Here is a 12,166-nt window from a genome sequence, read left to right as displayed (position 1 = left end):
ACGCATTCTCCAGAGAACTTTGCCTTTGGGGAAACTCACATATTCCTAGCTTCTACATTAATACAGCATAATGTCATTTCTCCCCATCACTTCTCAAAAAAAATCCTAATAAAAGCTACCTCTTCTGTGTACATCTGGCTAAAACATTTTAAGATTCTGATTGTGGGAGCAGAACGCACATCATTTCCCAGTCTCGGTATATGTTTTCTGTGTCTGTCACAATAATCCATTAGCCAGAAGAAATAGTACCCTATCGATCAACTTAGACAGCATCTCAGAAGGTTCAGCTGAGGCATGGATTGTGTTTGTTGGGAGTGAGGTGGAGAGAAGATCTTACAGGGGCTGGTTCATCACGGGACCAGGATAGTCTAGTGCCCCTTCCCTGAAAATGTCCCGTTTTGTCCATGTGCTTTCAGGCCAGAAATTCAGGACATCGATAGCAATTCTCAGTGCCATGGGTTAACCAATGAAAAGTCAGAGGACGTAGATGAAGAGGAAGAAGAGTTGGAGGAGGAAGACGACGACAGCCTGACAGGGAAGTCCCAGGATGAGACCGTCTCCCCCACCACTGAGCCCCAAGGAGCCTATGAGGATGAGGAGGATGAAGAGCCCACATCACTCAGCATGAGCTTTGATCACACACGAAGGTGGGTGCTACCATTCTTCTAGAGCTCCCTATGGTGGGATGGGATCGGACTCCATCCGGGGTGGCTGGGAGGGCGGAGGGAGAAGAGGCAGAATGAAGGCTTGATTGGTAAGCCGCAGGTTTTATTTTTTTGGACTGTGAATCTGCCTCCCCCGCAACTTGATTTGAGCCTTCATTTCCAGCTACCCACCTTCCCCCAAAAGCCACCTTCAAGGGCAGAGTTAAGGGCGACTGCCACAGAAGGAAAATCCAAAGCCTGGTGGCCCAACCAAATGCATAGGATCATGGGATTGGAAATTATAGGAACCTTAGGTGGTATTGAGTTCATATCCCTCATTTTGTGGGAGAGAAGCTTGAAAGCCAGAGAAGGGAAATAATTGACTCAAGTTCCCATATATAAAAGGCGCAGAGTAAAGACTATAATAATAAAAATCATTATTTTGTATAATAATGTTATATAACAGTTCTATATTATATTGTAATATTTGTATAACATTGTATACTAATTATTATATATAATTATATAACAGCATAATACATAACACAATGTAACATCATAAAATGTAACATAATATTGGCCACCATTAATATAGTGCTTTAGGATTTGTAAAACACTTTACACAGACCAGTTCATTTAATCTTTTGGTGCTATCATCAGCATTTTAAAGAGGAGAAAACTGAGATTGTGACCTGTTTAAGGTCATACAATCAGTGTCTTAAGGAGAATTAAAATCCAGATCTTCCTGACTCCAAATGCAGTTCTTTATTCACTATGTTAGGAACTTTAGGCCAGTCTCAGCTGAGACATAAAACTTCTCTCCATGTTGGATATTTTCAATAGTTTCCCATCAAAGCACCCGAGCTCCTGGATCCCCACCTTGGCCTCTGGACAATGTCCAAGGCCCCAGGCCCCTAGAGCACTGACCATGGAGTCAGGAAGGAACTGCCCCAGACACTCATTATTAGTGTGACCTTGGACGAGCCATTTTCTTTTTTCCTGGGACTCACTTTCCTCATCTATAAAATAAAAGGGTTAGATTTGTTGACCTCTAAGGTCCTTTCCAGCACCAAATCGATGTCTGTGATCCAGAATCCTAATTCCCAGTTTCTTTATCGGTCATCCCCTGTAGATGTTAATGAACAACATTCATAAACAGCTGTCTGGAGATTAAATTCAAAGCCTCGTGCCTTGAAATGAAGCCCCACATGGATGGAGTGGGTCAGAACAATGGAACTGGCCATAGCTAATATATTCGTTGTGCGGGGTGGCAGAAAATTGGGGACTTTGTAGCAGAGATCCAGATTGAGATGACGAGCTTGGGGAACTGTCCAGTCTGGAAATGAATGGAGGTTCTCAGCCTCTTCCCAAGCCCCTATGGCTTGTGGCTTTGAATCACCCCTGTGAAGATGGGCGGGTGACTTTCTTCTCTGGAAGGATCTGAGTTTCTTCATTTAGTGACCTCTGAGGCTCCTTCTAACTCTCAGTGTGGGAAAAAGGAGTCTGAGTCCTCTTCATCTATGTCAGATCAGTACAGGGGAAAATTTCCTATCATTTGCAACTGCCCAAATGTAGAATGAGCTTCCTCGGAATGGTCTTTGAGCTAAAGCCGGGGGATCTCTTGTCAAAATGTTGTGTCTGATCCAGACACAGGTTGGACTAGATGACTCTGAGATTCCTTCCAATTCTGAAATTCTGGGATTCTAATTAATCAAAAGGCTTCCCTGGATACTTCCAGCGATTTAGAACTCAGGCTCAAAGTTTTCCGGGATGGGAAGGGAAAGGGGTCCCATGAGTTGGGGCTCCTTATGTCACCTTCTAAGAGGAACTGCGACAACCCCCACAGTTAAGGGACTCTAGTGGAAGATCATGGGTCCTGCAGATTTTCAAACAGACCCAGGACGAGGCTTGTTTCTGTCATTTTTTTCGGCACCACACACAGCCACCTTCTCCCTGAGGGCCAGTCCCAGGGTTTCCATCAGGAAACTCTGGGAATAGATTCCATTTCCCAGTGACTCACACCAGAACCCCCAACCCCTGGGAATGCAAGTCCCAGGCCTCCATTAAGAACTACATTAGGTTCCTGAAGTAATTAAGGACTGGTTATCCATCAACCAGCCCAGCCAGACACCAGCCATCTAAACCCAAGCTCTCAGGCAACCTGAGGGCACGGACCGGGTGCTGGCAGAGAGCCCCCGAGACCGCCCGTCGTCCTCTCCTTTGGATTTCTGTTCATGTGCCCCCCTTGCATCCGTGTCTGTGTGTGTATGTGTGTGTGTAGCTTCCTGTCTGTCTCTCTCTCTGTGCATGTGGCTTGTGGAAGCTCTGTGGGCTATGCATGCAGGCCCCGAGTCAGCCATTCGGGCATCAGTGAAAGCCCTCCGAGGCCAGACCAGCTAACAAACAGGTCACCCCCTTCCCTCCCCCTGGTCCTTGGTACAGGTGTATGGAGGAGGAAGAAGCCGGCCTGTTAGATTTGGAGCAGATGCCGAATTTTGGGAAGGGGCTGGATCTCCGCAAAGCGGCTGAGGAAGCATTTGAAGTTAAAGATGTGTTTAATTCCACCTTAGACTCTGAGGCAATAAAACAAACTTTGTACAGGCAGGCTAAAAACCAGGTAGGTACCTCTCTCTCTGAGCATCATGCCTGCCTCCTTCCCTTCCCTCCCACTGGGTCGCCAACAGCCTCTGGGGTCCGTGGCTAGCCAGCTCTTTGCTTCCCCCAGACTGGCAGGGCTGCCCCGAGACCCTTCCCACCTGGTTGCCAGGTTACAACTTGGAAATTTTCTGGGGTTTGGTCACTTTTTTCAAACTCAGGCTTTGGACAAGATAGTTCCTTGCCCTGTTGTTTATCATGACCTTGTACTTATAGGATAGGGACTGGAGCCATGATTTTATTGAAATATAGACCTTTCAAATGGGGAAATTCCCTCTGTCAATTCAAGTTGGCCTTTTTCTCTGGGACTTATAGTCTTAAGCCATCACCAAGGATGATAGGAGGGGAAGGGGCTTGTCTAGAACCCCATAAACAAGGGCTTAAGCCCGGGGCTTCTAAGGCTAGCCAGCCCCTGGCCAGTTTGTCTTGCCGCCTCTTCTTAAATCTGCTCAGATAACATTTAATGCTAAAATCGACCTGCACCTGTGTTGTAGTCGAGTGATAGATCTGTGATCTCTTCAATTCCTGAGTTATCTCCATCCATGCAATTGGCAATCCACCTGGGCCAGCCCATCCTGTGAGACTTTCATTGTGAGGGGATCAAAATAAAGGCTATTCATGGTCTAAAAATGATGTGTCCTAACACCTGTGACCCCATCCACCATTCTGTACCATTACCATAGTGATTTTTTTGAGGGGGGGTGTTTCTTTGTTATTTTTTTCCCTGTTCCCATGGCCAAAAATACTTTCATCACTAGCTGGGCAGCGAGCTCTTTATGAATAGTTAGGCCAATCTTCTGAAAACAGACTTGGTCTTCTGAATAAAATTTGGATATTTTGGACATTTTTCTTTTATCCTTTCTCTCCCTCTCTTTATCCTTCTTTTGTTCTTAAAAAACAACAACAACCAACAAGTGCTTTGGTTGTAGGAACACCTACTTTCTGACCAAGCCAAGGCAATCTCAGATTGGCGTTAAGATCAGAGATTGTGCCATTTCCAGAAAAGGGGACAACTGTAAGCAGTCCCTTAATCTTAAATTGTTCAGGGTCTTTTTCAAAACAACTTCCAAATATCCTCTCATTCAGTCCTACTTTAAAAACTGCATATATATCTGTAGGTCCCAGAGATAAGGAAAAAAATAAATGCATATATATCTGTAGGTCCCAGAGATAAGGAAAAAAAAAACCAGAACTGGCTCAGAGCAATCTTTAGTTGTGTTCTCTTAAGAGAGAAGTTTGAGAGTCATAATAGAGTACCAGGCTTAGAGTTAGGAATATTTGGGTTCAAATCCCCTCTAATATTTACTATCTGTATATTCTGGGTAAGACTTAATCCACTCACCGAGTCAGTAATAAGTTATATAGGTAGGTCATAAGATAAGAGAGGTCATCAGCAGGAGTTCCCAAGTCAATAAATTTGCATGTCCTTGAGGTGTTGACGTCGGGGACATTGTTTTCCAAGTATATTGTCTATGTTTGGAATTTCAGTCCATATCTAAATTCCTAGGGTCTATTCCTTCCCCATGTTGTAAGTAAGACTTAACCAAGGACAAGTGTCAACTTAATGTCTGTCTTAAGTTATCTAGGCAGGTTGAGGGGAGAACACCGATGGGGGCTCGGCACAAGCCATTTGCATGTCTCTGTCTTTTGTCTTTTTACTAACCTTCGAAGGGCATCCCCCATAGGAATGGGCAGGAAATGTTTTGTTTTGTTTCGTTTTCCCCTATAAATCCAATTATGTCCAACAAGAAGGCGTTCATAGAAATCACACTGAGTTCTCTGATGGAAACATTTCACATTGACTCAGTCAATCAATCAACCGGTCAATCAGTAAACATTTATTAAGCGGCTACTATGTTCCAGGCACCATACCAAGCATGTGTTAAGCTCAGATCATGGAAATTTTAAAAAGTGGGAGAAAGTATGCTTCTCTGCACCATAGATTTATATTGTTTAACTGATGATTTAAAGCAACAAAATAATAGAAGGCTAAACCCATGACACAGATTTCATAATATACAATATACTAGGTGAGTGTCTTGGAGAAGGGCAGAGCAAAGTCCTCTGTGAGCACAGAGGAAAAGTCCTGACTTACATAGATATTCCTCCTTGTAAAGGGGAGGCTGTCTGGGTGGGTTCTCCAGGGTGGTCACCAAGGGAACGGCTAGATCTCTTGTCTGAGATTTCTCATGTGATATAGACCTATTCACTGATTTCCCTTGCTGTTTGTCTGTGTCGTGGTCTTTTTCCTTCCCAACAGGCTTATGCAATGATGCTTTCTCTTTCTGAGAATGCTCCTCTTCACACTTCCTCCCAGAATTCTCTGGACGCTTGGTTGAACATGACAGGAGCAGCATCAGAGACGGGGGCCTTCAACTCCATTAACCACCTCTGAGAGGTCACGGAGGCACTGGAGACAGAGTCCAGAGTGAGACGACTACCATGCTATTAATGCCCCTTGCAGAAATTCTGGACAACCACAAGACAGAGCAGAGATCCTCAGGGAAGTCTCTACGATTTGGGCTGGGGAAACATAACTCTTCACCTGTGATCTGCAACGCCTGATTTTTTTTTTTTTTTTGTATTTTTGGTTTCGTTTTGTTTCTTTTTATCTACCCACCGTAGCTTGTCTCTTGATTTCTCAAACTGAACATCAGAACCCAGAGAATCCCTGAAGCAGTCCCAGGATTTCACCATCTCTAAGAATAGTTTTTGGAAACACGGCTAATCTGTGGCACAAAAATAGCAAGTTAACAGCAGTCAAAGCCTAGTTCATTAGAGTTGGGAAATGACATTTCCCTATCCTCTGCCTCCACCCCAGACCAACTAATGTAGAATTTTTCATCTGAAATTAAAGCCATTTGGCCATTTCAGGGGATCTGAATGGCACTTCTTAAGGGAAAAAGATAAATCTAGTTTGGGCCCTAAAGAGATAGATTGCTTTTAAATTGTCAGATTGCTGGGTTTTTTTTTTTTTTCATATATAATGAAAAGGACAGAAATAACATTTTTAGGAACCTTGTTGCTACAGATTCTCTTTGAGCTCGTGAATTTTTTAAAGTATTTTTAAGAAATCTGAAATTACTTGCAAATTATTGAGGTTTTTTTAAAGTAGTTTTGCATTGATTTGAACTATCCGCTCCCTCCTGGACATTAACCAGCCTCAAGCACAGCATAGAGATTGCATGTGCTTTTTAAATCCTTTAGGACAACCATGGACTTTTTTTTCTCTCCCCTCCCCTCCCCTTTTTTTTCTCTCTCTGATCCTGTTTGTCCACATGGAAAAGTGAAAGTGAAGGCTCATGGAGACCATAGGTAAAAACCGAACTAGAATAAAAATTAAGGGCCTTCCTGAGCCATCCTTAGACATGGTGTCATTGCAGATAGGACTGCCCCATGGTTGGGACTAAGAAATGTGCCTGCCACTAAGTGACTTGTAGCTAAAACTAGGGAACCCCTAATTTCGCCCAGTGGGAGGAGTCTCCTGGCAATGCATCCTTGGCGCCTAAAGTTCAGCAGTTTGGGCTGATGTGAGCCACCTAGGACACGGAAGTGCAACTGAAGTGAGTGAAAAGGGAGCCGTTGGTCTCTTACCCATTGAATTTCCCCGGAGATCCGAGGGGTCTTACTTCTGTTGTCCTTGTGTCCTCACCTCCCTATCCAAGATTCGGGGCCTGTTGGCCATTCTTGGGTCACCCTAGGACAGTGCCCTGTTCCCTCCCACCTCGCTCCTCAACGCCCCCCCCTCCCGATGACGTGGACTGGAAGAACAGATAGCCACCTTCAATTTGCTCTCTTCGTGGCTCCCCAAGGGGGTCAGACTTCTAAGCCGCCAAGTCCATTTGTGTGCCTCGGACTCCGGATTCACAAGACATTATTTAACTCCCGTTTCCAATGTTTGCACAAGATCTTGGCAAGATGCAGCTCAAGAACCGAACTGTGTCCACCATCATTAGCCAGGCTCTAAGAGTTTAAGCTAGAACATTCCTTTCCTGGAAACATCCACCCGTCCTCCAGCACCACAGTACTTGCCCATTTGAATGGGTTTTAAATTATTCCCATAGGGGCCAATTTAAAATAATAATTTTTTTTCTGATGGAATTTACCTTAATCTGTATATAACTTGTAATTTTTTTCTAATTCTTTTCTTTTTCATTTCTTCATTAACAGTATTTTTTTTGGCATTAGATATCCTCATTGTGAAAAAAAAATAATGTTAATATAAGTATCTAGTGAAGGACCAAAATCGTGTATTAAGGTTACGTGTTGTATGATTGATAACCAGGGAGTAGGACAATTTTTTTTTAAATTAATGTGCCAAATATACCCCCTAATTGATCCCGCTGTCATTGCTGCCAATTTTCCAGACAATCATATGTTGTGTTAAATTTGATTTTCGATTACAGTTGCATTTAGGATAAGTGTTCTATTTATTTCTTTTATTGTTTGGAAGGAAAGGAAAGAAAAAAAAATTAATATCCCAACAAGGAGAGAGAAGTTGGGGGGGGAGGGAAAAAAAAAAGCCTCGTCTAAGTTGCCCTTTAAAAGAAAAATTTCTAATGTAAATAGAGACAACTGTGAACCAAGGTGTTTTTATCCAGGGCAGCCTTCGAGGTAAAAGTGCCATATCGCCAAGAACTTTACAGTGTTTATTTATAAAAAACGAATAGGAACGAGAAGAAAAAAGAAATTCGATCAGGTTAATTCCTGTTGTTGTTTTCAAGTACAGCTGATGCATTCATAAAGACAACTGATGATAGCTGTAAATAATTCAAGTTCAAACTTTAGCAATAGAATTATCTGTCAGTCAGGGTGATAGCTGCAGAAGGAGGGAATCCTGGGGTTTGGGTTGATGGTCAATTTCCTTTGATAGATCAGAACCTAACTAATTCTGTTTTCTTTCTTTTCTTCCTTCCTTATTTTCCTTCTTTTCTTCCTTCCTTATTTTCTTTCTTGTTTTTTCTCTTTCTTCCTTTCTTGTTTTTTCTCTTTCTTTCTTTTTTTCTTCCTTCTTTCCTTTCACAATAATAAGCCTCAGCTTTTTTTCCTTTTTTATATAAGTTTACCTGTCAACAGCTCAAGCCACTCCTCCAAGTATTGTTTTCATGGGTAGGTCTTTTTTGCACAATTTAGCAGGTTGGGGATGATCCTTCTTTTGGGGAAAGCAAGAGAGGAAGGTTAATTAGGAAAAAGAAGTGAATGGGGCAGGCTGGCCTTGTCAGCCTTGAGCAAAGCTTGCAGATTAAAACGCTCACCTCTACATGTCTATATCTACCGATTTTCCTGCTTGCCAGACCCATTAGAGGTTGTAGAGTAATTTCTCTGCTCAAGATAGGATTTTCTTTGAAAACTGACTTCATCACAAACCCCTTTTTCTGCAAATTCTGATTGCGATTTTTTTCCTTTAAAAGGTTAAGGTAGAGGTGGAGGCTGAAGGAGGAAACTTATTTCCCTGATCTTTATGGAGGATTTGGAGCCATCTTTCCCAAATTAGGCAAGATAAGATTATCGGCAGAAATATTAAACATACACACGCACATACATATGTTGGCAGTCCACAAAGAGATGAGGGTTAGCATTTTTTATTACAACTTGATTTTTCCTGCTTTCTCTTAAATTCTCTGCTGTTCTGTTGATCCTAGATTCTCAGTCAAATGAGACCCCAAAGATCATCTGGTACATCCTGTAGCCAAACCAGGATTCTCCTCTCTGGCATTCTCACAAGTAATTATCCATTCTCTCTTTGAGAGAATTCATCATCCAACCCTTTTCTCTCCCTCCAGCCCCCCAAAAAGGCAGCCTCATTCCATTTTTAGACAGATCAAATTGTTAGAACATGTTTTCCCCTTTTATGCAAAGTTGGAAAATGCCAATCCTGGTTCTGTCCTTCGGGGCTAAGCAGAATGAGCGAAATCTTTCTTTTACATAACAGTTCACTGTGTCTGTACAATATCTCTTCTTCACCACCCCTCAAAAGCCCCACTTGAACCCCCTGAATTAATTGTTTTGTTTCACTACAAGACAATTAGAGTTTATGAGATTTCTGCTTAGTTGTGAGATCCTTATGCTTCCGTATGGAAGATTTCATCATTTGTAGCTTAGACCCTTAAAAAAGAAGCACTTAGTTCTTATGATTTACCTTTCCCTGGAATGTTTTTATTTCCTAAAAAAAAAAAAAAAAAAAAAAAAAAAAAAAAAAAAGTTGGATTTCCCCAATCTGAAGTGAGGGCTTATCTTTACTACAAGCTTCAGGGAAGCCTAGATTTCCAACTCCATTCAGATGGTTCTAGGTCAAGTACACAAAACACCAGGAAGAACCCCTCCATTTAGAAACCTAGTAACATTGTGAAGGTGCTGGGAATCCCGGACCACCGTACTGGGAGCAGCAGAGAGTTCAAGAACCCTGCTGGTCTCTTTCAATCTCTTTTAAATTTAATTTTGTTTCTATCACCGGTGGCCATGGTAGCCATAGTCACAAAGCACAGAAATGATGTGACTGGTACAGTTGCTAAGTCACCGAGTGCACTAGCGGGATGAAGGAGTTTAATGGTGAAAGGAGCAGACATCGGTGCCCTGGGTGTATGTCCAGACATACTGTCATGCCGAATCAGCGGCGATGACCGGTCTACTTCCCTCAACTACCACACGGCTGCTAACTTTTCTCATGCATCAGATGTAGACCCTGCCAGAATGACCTTGCAATAAGCAAACAATTGGGTCAAACTCAATAAAAGCCATCAGCCATACCAGGGAGTTGAGTGAACTGACCGGTTGCTTTTCCTGACTGTCCACATCAGTTGGTTTCATTTCTCTGGGAAGATGTACCTTAATATTTAGTCTTGTCCTGGGGATCAAGATTCCGGTGGTAATGAGGAAGGATAGCTGATCATATAAGAGATGGCAGACCAGAAGGGGAAGAAATGGACATGAAAAAGAAAGTCATTTCAAGGAAAGGGACAAAAAAAAACCATCCTCCTTTCTTTGATGTGCCAGCTGAAGCCCCAAAAGTCTGCCCCTTTTATCTCAATTTTTCTTGCATAAGCTCAAGTTGCTGTACCCTTTTTTTAGATTCAGAGTTTTAGGTATCTCTTTCCACCCCACTCCTATCCAAGTGATTCCAAAGTGCTTAGCCCTAGTACACTTGCTGAATTTGAGGAGGAGGGGATGAGAAGGGAGACTGGGGTAGCCAAGGTTAGGGAGAAGGATACCCTGGAGCCTGTTAGAGACATTTGAAAGTTAAAGAATTGAAATAAGCTCTGATCTCAATTAGGAGCATGAAGGCAAAACGGTTCCTCTCAAAAGCCATTAAGTTCTTTCTCTCTCATGCTGAGTGATACTGTGATGAAAGCATCCTTGCATTATTCTGAGGACTTTTTAATATATATATATTTTTTCTGCATGGCAGAACTGGACCAGTACAAAGAATACTGGATCCAGGTCCTGGTTTCAAATACCAGTTCTGCTATTTAAGAACTTTGTGACCTTGGGCCTCGGTTTCCTCAAAATGAGGATGATTGGATGAGATGACCTCCCATACCCCTCCTTTTTATTCTTTATCTCTCTCACACACCCTCCTTTATTTTTTCAATAATTGTTATTGTTATTATTATTATTATTATTGTTATTATTATTGTTTTGCCTATCATGGATTCTTACGATTACCACTTTTGGAAAAAAGATGAAGGCAGCTCAAGTTTCCAAATGTGTAATTCACTATTGAATAGTCACTCGAAAGGTTTCTTTCGGCGATATTTTACACGATCGCCACTCTCCTCCGAGCAAGAGATGCTTTGCCCAGACTTCTTCTCCAGCCTGCAGGAAAAAAAAAAGAAAAAAAGAAAAAAATAACTTAAAAACATAGTTATATCATGCTTGTTAAGAATCCTGAATTTAGGCATTTTCTGTTGTTCCTTTCCCCATTGTTACGAGACCGATTTGATTTAAGGTTTTTTTTTGTTGTTGTTGTTGTTTTGTTTTCTTTTAGGGCTGTATAGTGTTGGGAAAAAAAATAATCAAATTGTAAATGTCTGGTTCTCATATAATGTTTCAAAACCATTGAGAAAGCGGATGGTGCTCGTCCTGTTTCACTTCGGATTGTATATTGCTTCGGTTATGTTTATAAGTAAACTGTGCATGACTCGTGTTTAGCGGTCATTATTGTGTCTGTTTGTGAAATTTTTATTAAAAACAGAAAAAAAAAATTCCGTAGATGCACTTATGTATATGTGATTAGGTTCAACGTCCAGGACTAGAAATCTGGAACTGCTCACATGACAGGGGGGAGGGCAGTTCTTAATTAATTAATATGAAAATCGCTTGTGGGAGAATAAATGAGATTTAAAAAAAAGATATGAAGTGTAGAAAATAATTAAAAATGAGCGATTTTTTTTTTGCAAAATTTCATTTTGATGCTTGTGATAAAGACAAATGTACTTGTGTAGAGAAATTCCTTTAAAATAATGACTAGGAAAAGCTGATTTTGAGGGTAATGCTGTAGATTAGGAATGTATACCAAATGTAATCTTTCCAATGCTATGATGAATTTATACATGAGATTGATATGCAATAAACCTGTGTGCTTTTCTAAGACCAGTGCTGATGACCGTTATTGTGTTGGACACCCAACACTTGTCCTGGAAGGAAGGGAGGAGCGGGTCAGGGACCCTCCTAGGGGAACAGAGGGGAAGAATGCTTTCAGCCAGAGCTGTAGCTAGCGTTAGACTTCAAGGCAAAACTACAGGGTGGGGAGAGAGGAATTCTGGGATAGAGAGGAGTTGGGGGAAAGAGTTCTTCCTTGGGATGCCCTTCTGATAGTTTCTGATTTTAACTTAATGAATCTTGCTAGCCAGGCTTGAGGATCAGCTATG

General features: G+C 41.9%; 1 long non-coding RNA gene across 1 annotated transcript; it reads left to right on the top strand.

The window, feature by feature from the left end:
- Positions 1-422: 422 nt before the first annotated feature.
- LOC127555966 (uncharacterized) lies at positions 423-11,886 on the top strand. The gene is made up of 2 exons (XR_007952318.1): positions 423-647; positions 5,560-11,886. It is a non-coding gene; the product is annotated as an uncharacterized LOC127555966 (long non-coding RNA).
- The last annotated feature ends 280 nt before the right edge of the window (positions 11,887-12,166 follow it).

This window comes from Antechinus flavipes, chromosome 3, assembly GCF_016432865.1.
Source record: "Antechinus flavipes isolate AdamAnt ecotype Samford, QLD, Australia chromosome 3, AdamAnt_v2, whole genome shotgun sequence".
In the NCBI taxonomy this organism is placed as follows: Eukaryota; Metazoa; Chordata; class Mammalia; order Dasyuromorphia; family Dasyuridae; genus Antechinus; species Antechinus flavipes.
The sequence above is the reverse complement of the archived record's forward strand: the minus strand, read 5'-3'. Positions and strand labels throughout refer to the sequence as shown.